This window comes from Solanum stenotomum, chromosome 1 (assembly GCF_019186545.1).
Source record: "Solanum stenotomum isolate F172 chromosome 1, ASM1918654v1, whole genome shotgun sequence".
Classification (NCBI taxonomy): domain Eukaryota; kingdom Viridiplantae; phylum Streptophyta; class Magnoliopsida; order Solanales; family Solanaceae; genus Solanum; species Solanum stenotomum.
This window is the reverse complement of record NC_064282.1, coordinates 21,497,966-21,505,456: the sequence shown is the minus strand read 5'-3', so window position 1 is coordinate 21,505,456 and position 7,491 is coordinate 21,497,966. Positions and strand designations below refer to the sequence as shown.

At 32.8% G+C, this 7,491-nt stretch overlaps 1 protein-coding gene across 2 annotated transcripts in view; it reads right to left on the bottom strand.

Annotated features, from left to right (window-relative positions):
• LOC125843550 (uncharacterized) overlaps nt 1–7,491 on the bottom strand; it is a 51,911-nt gene that overhangs the window by 356 nt on the left and 44,064 nt on the right. The window lies entirely within an intron of this gene.

The window sequence follows — 7,491 nt, the reverse complement described above, 5'->3', positions numbered from 1 at the left end:
AATATTTGAGAAGTTGTGATATAAGATTTGAATGCATTGTCTCCAAGATATCAAGTAAAGTTTTTATCAAGGGGAGCAAAATACGCGTTGTACTCTTGTCCTTAACCATGGTTTTATCCCAATTGGATTTTCCTAGTAAGGTTTTTAACGAGGCAACATTCAAAGCGTATTAAAAGATATGTGTACTCTTTTTCCTTCACTAGAATTTTTTCTCACGGGGTTTTTTCCTAGTAAGGTTTTAACGAGGCATATTATCTATGGACATCCAAGGGGGAGTGTTATAAAATAATATATTGTGGATGTCCACTACATCAAGAAGTTACTCCATTATGAAGATAACCATAACCTCCATAACCTCCACCTTTATAACCATTATTCTTGTAACCTTTCACTTCCATAACCTCCCCATTATATTCATGTTAATGTCATATTTATGACAAACAAGATTTTTTTTTATTGCAATAACAATTAAACGTTATAGGATTATCTTTTTTATATATCCTTATTTGTTTAATGTGTTATTCGAAATTGATTTGAAAATAAATTTATGCCAGTATCATTCAACTGTAAGAATTATATTGTACTAAAATATCACATAATTATATAAAAAAAAATTAAAAATTATATAATTGATATTCAAGCAGTTAAAATTTCTTAGTTTTATGTTTAGCATTATCATAATCATAGTGCTTTTCTTAGCTATATTTTATTTTTATCTAATGATTAAATTTTCTTATATCTTTATATTCTAGCAAGATGATAATATGGATAGGGTGAGTGTATATTATTTATTATTTTTAATAGTTTAATAAATTTAAATAAAGCTAAAAGAATTATTATTGTCCTAAACTTATATATTTTGATATATTTATAAAAATATTATATTATAACATATTGTTAAATTGCCGGAAGCTTTGAGTTCAGTTTAAATCCGTTCCTACATACCTGGACCAATCCCACATGTAACGTTCATGTAAAGGATCAGTTGGCTCCATCCATTGAAGATTGGCATCAAGTTTAAAGATGGCCAGACTCCGGCCGGCGGAACGATACCGTCCCATATGTTCTTCACGACACCTCCTAGGCTAAGGCCGGACATGTTGCTCTGTCCAGCTAGCAAAAAGATGTGAATTTGCTATAGCTGTAAAATAGCATAAAGCCGTAATTATAAGCAATGCCATGGACTTTGCCATTTGTTATATACACTTTATTTTTCCACTCATTCAACTTTTACCGATATATTGATCTTGTAAATGTTCTCTCTCAAATTTTAAGGAATAGATTTTCTCCTATTTACAAAAATGAGTTTGTATATATTACTCACATGTTATCCATTACTTCTATGAGTTAAAAATAAATTGATATCTATATTTATCTAATTGCAATACAAGTGATCTAACTCATTAAAATATGAGTTAATTTTATACCCATGAACTGAAATTTCAACTCTAAATACCATAGACAACTAAAAAAAAAATACTTAAGAAAATTTTAAAAGAACAAGAAATAATACAACCCTCTAAATCTAACGCTCTTTTAGCATAAGCATAAAAAATAGTCAAAATATTTTCAAATTAGCAATTTCTTGACCTGAAAAAAAAAGGGGTAAATTTTAGGAATCACATAGTTTTAATATGAAATTACAATCTATCGTAATTACATTAATCCCTTAAAAAGTAACACAAACCGAATACATAATATGTAGCTTGAATACATTAAAAACTAGCTCGGATACATTATAACATAAACCGAATACATAATATGTAGCTCGGATACATTAAAAACTAGCTCGGATACATAATATGTAGCTTTGATACATTAAAAACTAGCTCGGATACATTATAAAATAAACCAGATACATAATATGTAGCTCGAATGCATTAAATACTAGTTCGGATACATTAATATGTAGCTCAGATACATTAAGAAATAAGGGATTTTAGAGGTTTTTAGAAATAGAAGGGGATATTGGAAATAAGGGAAATATAAGACGTGTATTTTAGTAATTTTTCCAACAAAAAAAAACATGACAAACCAAAACCAACAAGAAAATGCTAAATCCTAGAAGAGGAAAAAGAAAAAGAAAATTGAGAACCCTTAAAATCAAACAGATGATTTTCTAACAATTACCCTAAAATCACTCTAGTCATAAATATTCAAATGTGGTTGAAATTATACGCAGACATATTATATATAACCCTCTTCTCAACCACATTTAATTCACCAAAGCAAAAAAAAAAAAGAAACACAAATTTCGAAAAGATAATTATTATTTATTTTTTTAAAAAATAAATAAATATGGATATGAAGAAGATTGCTTGTGTCNAAAGAACAAGAAATAATACAACCCTCTAAATCTAACGCTCTTTTAGCATAAGCATAAAAAATAGTCAAAATATTTTCAAATTAGCAATTTCTTGACCTGAAAAAAAAAGGGGTAAATTTTAGGAATCACATAGTTTTAATATGAAATTACAATCTATCCCTCTTTAGTTTGTAATTACATTAATCCCTTAAAAAGTAACACAAACCGAATACATAATATGTAGCTCGGATACATTAAAGAGTATCTCGGATACATTATAACATAAACCAAATACATAATATGTAGCTCGGATACATTAAAAACTAGCTCGGATACATAATATGTAGCTCTGACATATTAAAAACTAGCTCGGATACATTATAAAATAAATCGGATACATAATATGTAGCTCGGATACATTAAATACTGGTTCGGATACATTAATATGTAGCTTAGATACATTAAGAAATAAGGGATTTTAGAGGTTTTTAGAAATAGAAAGGGATATTGGAAATAAGGAAAACATAAGACGTGTATTTTAGTAATTTTTCCAAAAAAAAAAACATGACAAACCAAAAACCAACAAGAAAATGCTAAATCCTAGAAGAAGAAAATTGAGAACCCTTAAAATCAAACAGATGATTTTCTAACAATTACCCTAAAATCACTCTAGCCATAAATATTCAAATGTGGTTGAAATTATGCGCAGACATATTATCTATAACCCTCTTCTCAACCACATTTAATTCACCAAAGCAAAAAAAAAAAAAAAAAAATCAAACACAAATTTCAAAAAGATAATTATTATTTATTTTTTTAAAAAATAAATAAATATGGAGATGAAGAAGATTGCTAGTGTCACCCTCATGGTTGCTGCCTCAATTAATTCAGTCATGGCTCAAATATTGCCCTCAATCTCTGCCCCAGCCTTTGCCCCATCTAGTGTTGCCGCCGTGTCATTGTCCCACGTGGAAATTTTGGTTGGGCTACTTTTGTCACGTCCCGAGCCTACACCCTGGACATGGCCGGCACTCGAAGATCATTGCTGGCCCCAAGCGAACTCTTGGCCTGACTTACTTACTCAACGGAAGACTATATGCATATTTATAATGATCAAACACTATAAATGTACTTTAAAAAAATAAATTGAATTGCTCAAACTGAACTCATAATATTTTAAAAATAAACATTTAACTTAGCCAAAATGGCAACTCAACTCTGAACATAAGTCAATAACAAAGTAAAGACAAATGACCAACTGGTTGTCTATCTATGAAGCCTCTAATAACTGAGATGGATGTCGGGACAAGCCCATGACATCCTAATGAACTATCTAATACTGAAAGTAAACAAAAGGGATCCTCCAGAATGCAAAGAGGCTCACCAACAGACTCTAGACTGCTCACTGGATCAATGATGCGCTGGATGCCGATCCTAGTTACCTGCGTCTGCATCATAATACGATGCAGGCCAACTGGCATCAGTACATTGAATGTACGAGTATACGAGTTGGAATGCTAAAACAGATATAGGCTTGGAAGGATTCTGAAAGAAACACTTACCTTGGCTCTTCTCAACTCATGAATACTTAACTGAACTCATTTTATTCTAAAGCAATTTAAAACAAGTGCAATATAAAGAAAAAGGAAAACTGTTTAAAACATGATGTCAACTCAAAAACATAATATCATAAAAGACATACCATGCTTCCTCTCAAAGTCTATTTGTGCAATGCATGAATGAAGTCCCATACCCCCATTCATACTAAGCAGAACCTCTTGAAGAACCATGCAATTACTACTGTGGGAGTTTCTCTAACCGACAACCACCACTATGAGCCTAAGTGGTGATACAACATTTTTACCATCACTAACAATGATGGAACCATATTAGAGATGGGTGTTCATCTTGGCGGGTGTAGTTCTAGCCGCAACCTTTTTGACAGTAATGAAGATTTTGTTGGAGAAACTATTTCAGAAAGGTTCTCTGTGTCGAGACGTAGATTTGATGGAGGAGATTATGGAGAAGAGATGCAAGATCCTAAAGATTATGTGAAGAAGGTGGACAAATTTACTTTGTCAGAAATTCAGGCTAAGGGGGAGATTTGTTGGGATTTATTTGTCCTGATTTCTTACCATAAATAAGTTTTCCTTTTAGGAAAAGGTTTTAATATTTTGAGTAGTCCTTTTCTTGTAGGATAGGTTTTAGGACTTTATAAATATAGGTTTGTTCCTTCTAACTTAATTAGCATTCACAATGTAGTCCTAGGGTTTTGAGAGTTGCGGTTATGGGAGAGAGTTTTGTGTACCTCCTTATATTTCGAGTGAATTGTTTGAGGTTGTTTCTCTCTATATTTTGTACTCTCATATTTATAGTGGATTGCTCATCTCATTTGTGGATGTAGGTCGATTGACCGAACCACGTTAAATCTGTCTTTTTTGGTATATTTCTCGTTTGTCTTCTTACTCATGGTCTTTCGAGGTTTTCTTTGCTAGTTTCTGCGTTACACCTGCTTATTTCGGTCCTAACAAGTGGTATCAGAGTCATGGTTCAATGATGGAACCATGTTAGAGATGGGTGTTCATCTTGGTGGGTGTAGTTCTAGTCGCAACCTTTTTGACAGTAATGAAGATTTTGTTGGAGAACTGTTTCAGAGAGGTTCTCTGTGTCGAGACGTAGATTTGATGGAGGAGATTATGGAGAAGAGATGCAAGAACCTAAAGATTATGTGAAGAAGGTGGACAAATTTATTTTGTCAGAAATTCAGGCCAAGGGGGAGATTTGTTGGAGTTATTTGCCCTGATTTCTTACCATAAATAAGTTTTTCTTTTAGGAAAAGGTTTTAATATTTTGACTAGTCCTTTTCTTGTAGGAAAGGTTTTAGGACTCTATAAATATAGGTTTGTTCATTCTAACTTAATTAGCATTCACAATGTAGTCCTAGGGTTTTGAGAGTCGTGGTTATGGAGGAGAATTTTGTGTACTTCCTTGTATTCCGAGTGAATTGGTTGAGGTTGTTTCTCTCTATATTTTGTACTCTCATATTTATAGTGGATTGCTCATCTCCTTTGTGGACGTAGATCAATTGATCGAACCACGTTAAATCTCTCTCTTTTGATGTGTTTCTCGTTTGTCTTCTTACTCGTGGTCTTTCGAGGTTTGCTTTGCTAGCTTCCGCATTACACCTGCTTATTTTCGGTCCTAACACCGACAACCACCACTATGAGCCTAAGTGGTGATACAATATTTTTACCATCACGCTATCAGACTGTCTTATACTTTGCCGTCATATAGAACTACTTAACTTAGTGGATCCACTAGCTTAACTTATGTGATCATCTAAAATGTATGACCCATTAATACCCATGATGGCTACATGGTTTATGGAGACTTAAGTTAATATGAACTCGCATTTCCATATCGGTGCTCAATACTACTCCCAAAATATACTTATCTCATATGTTTTTAAAACAACTTTCTTTGGTTTGAGATAATTACTCAAAACTTAGCTTAAAAGCTCTTTTGGAATCAATGTTCCCTTTTCTTGATCATATGTGAAAACAATTATAAATTTCTTTGGGAATACTTCTAATAGATTTTTAAGAAATGAACTCAACTCTTTACTCTTTGCTTAACTTGAAAACTTGAGTTTTTAAAATGAATTCAAAACATTGCCAAAGACTCTTGAAAACTTTAAGAAACTTTGTTTTGACTTGCTTCTTAACTTCTAGACTTGACTGTTAACTTCTTTGACTTTGATCTTAACTTTCCTGGAATTGGATTATGGATTCAAGGTTCATGATCTCACGCTTATGGATGATTTCTAGATGTTTAGAAGTCATTTAGAGTAATTAGAATCAACGGAAAGTGTTAGGATACTTTAGAATAACTTAAACGGGCTAAACGACAAAAACTGGTGAAAAACGTCGATTCGGGCGCGTCCCTGGCGCACTGCGCCTGGCCCTATTTTACTGGGGCTCATTATTAGTGCACTGCTGGCGCGCTGCCCCAGCCTTCCTGGCGCTATGGGGGTGCGTCGTGCCAGCCTCTATTCAGGCAAAATTCATACGAACTTTTGAATCGCGTTTTCTGACCCTAAGTTGTTCTACTCCGAATCTTTTTCCCAAATTCACTTTAGATTCATGTACCCAAATCATATACACAAAATTTAACTCAAACAACTCAGGGAAACAACACTTAATCATCAAGAAACTCCTAAATCCCAACTCATATTCAAGAACGAAATCAATTCAAGAAGAACTATCAAGAACATCAGTTTCTCAATCATTTTAGGACGAAAACACGCTGAATTAAACATGTTTGGCGCGTGGGTGAACTAACCCAACGCTATGTGATCTCACATACCTTGTAGGGATCACCCCCAACGAAATCCACAGGCAATTCTTGAACGTTCTTGACAAATCTTCAACTTCCTTGTCTTTTCTCCTCTTTTCTCTTTTCTCCAAGCCCTAGCATGACCTCAACTTTTTCTAAACTGACTAAAATCTGATTTTTACCCCAATTAACTCTTAAAAATGAATTATAATAATAAGGTAAGGAAAAGACTAAATTACCCTTCAAAAATCCGATTTTAGATTTTCCTTATTCGAACAGCCCAACTTCCAAAGGGCCTAACTCACTCATACAAACTCGGAATCACGCAAACTCGGTGGCGTTGGAAAGATCATTTCAAGAGCTTTCCTACCATATCTGGGAGTGCTCCTAAATCATCCTGAGCTAGAAGTTATGGCCGTTTGAAGTTGACCAAAAACTCATTTTTCCTAACTTAAACAAATTTCCAGATTTCAATTCTTTAAAAAAAATGACTATTTCCAAATTCTTAACTTCTTCCTAGTTAGTTCGATTTGCAAGATGTTACAACTTTATTATTCTTCTTCGTTTATTACATGCACTAAATTATATCATCAAATTTTCCTAAAACAATCATCTCTACATCAATAATGATAAAAAAAAATTTGAAATAGATTTTTTTATATTATGTTATATTATATATTTTCTATAACATTATTTTGTTATAGAGACCAAAAGACAATTTAAATGATATTGTTATAGTGAGATTTGATTGTAATTAGAATGAAAAAAAAAAAGGAAGAGGATGAAGAATTGAAGGAGATTACAAGTCTTGGTGGGGAGAGGGAAAGATTTTTTAGATACATCTTTGTGTA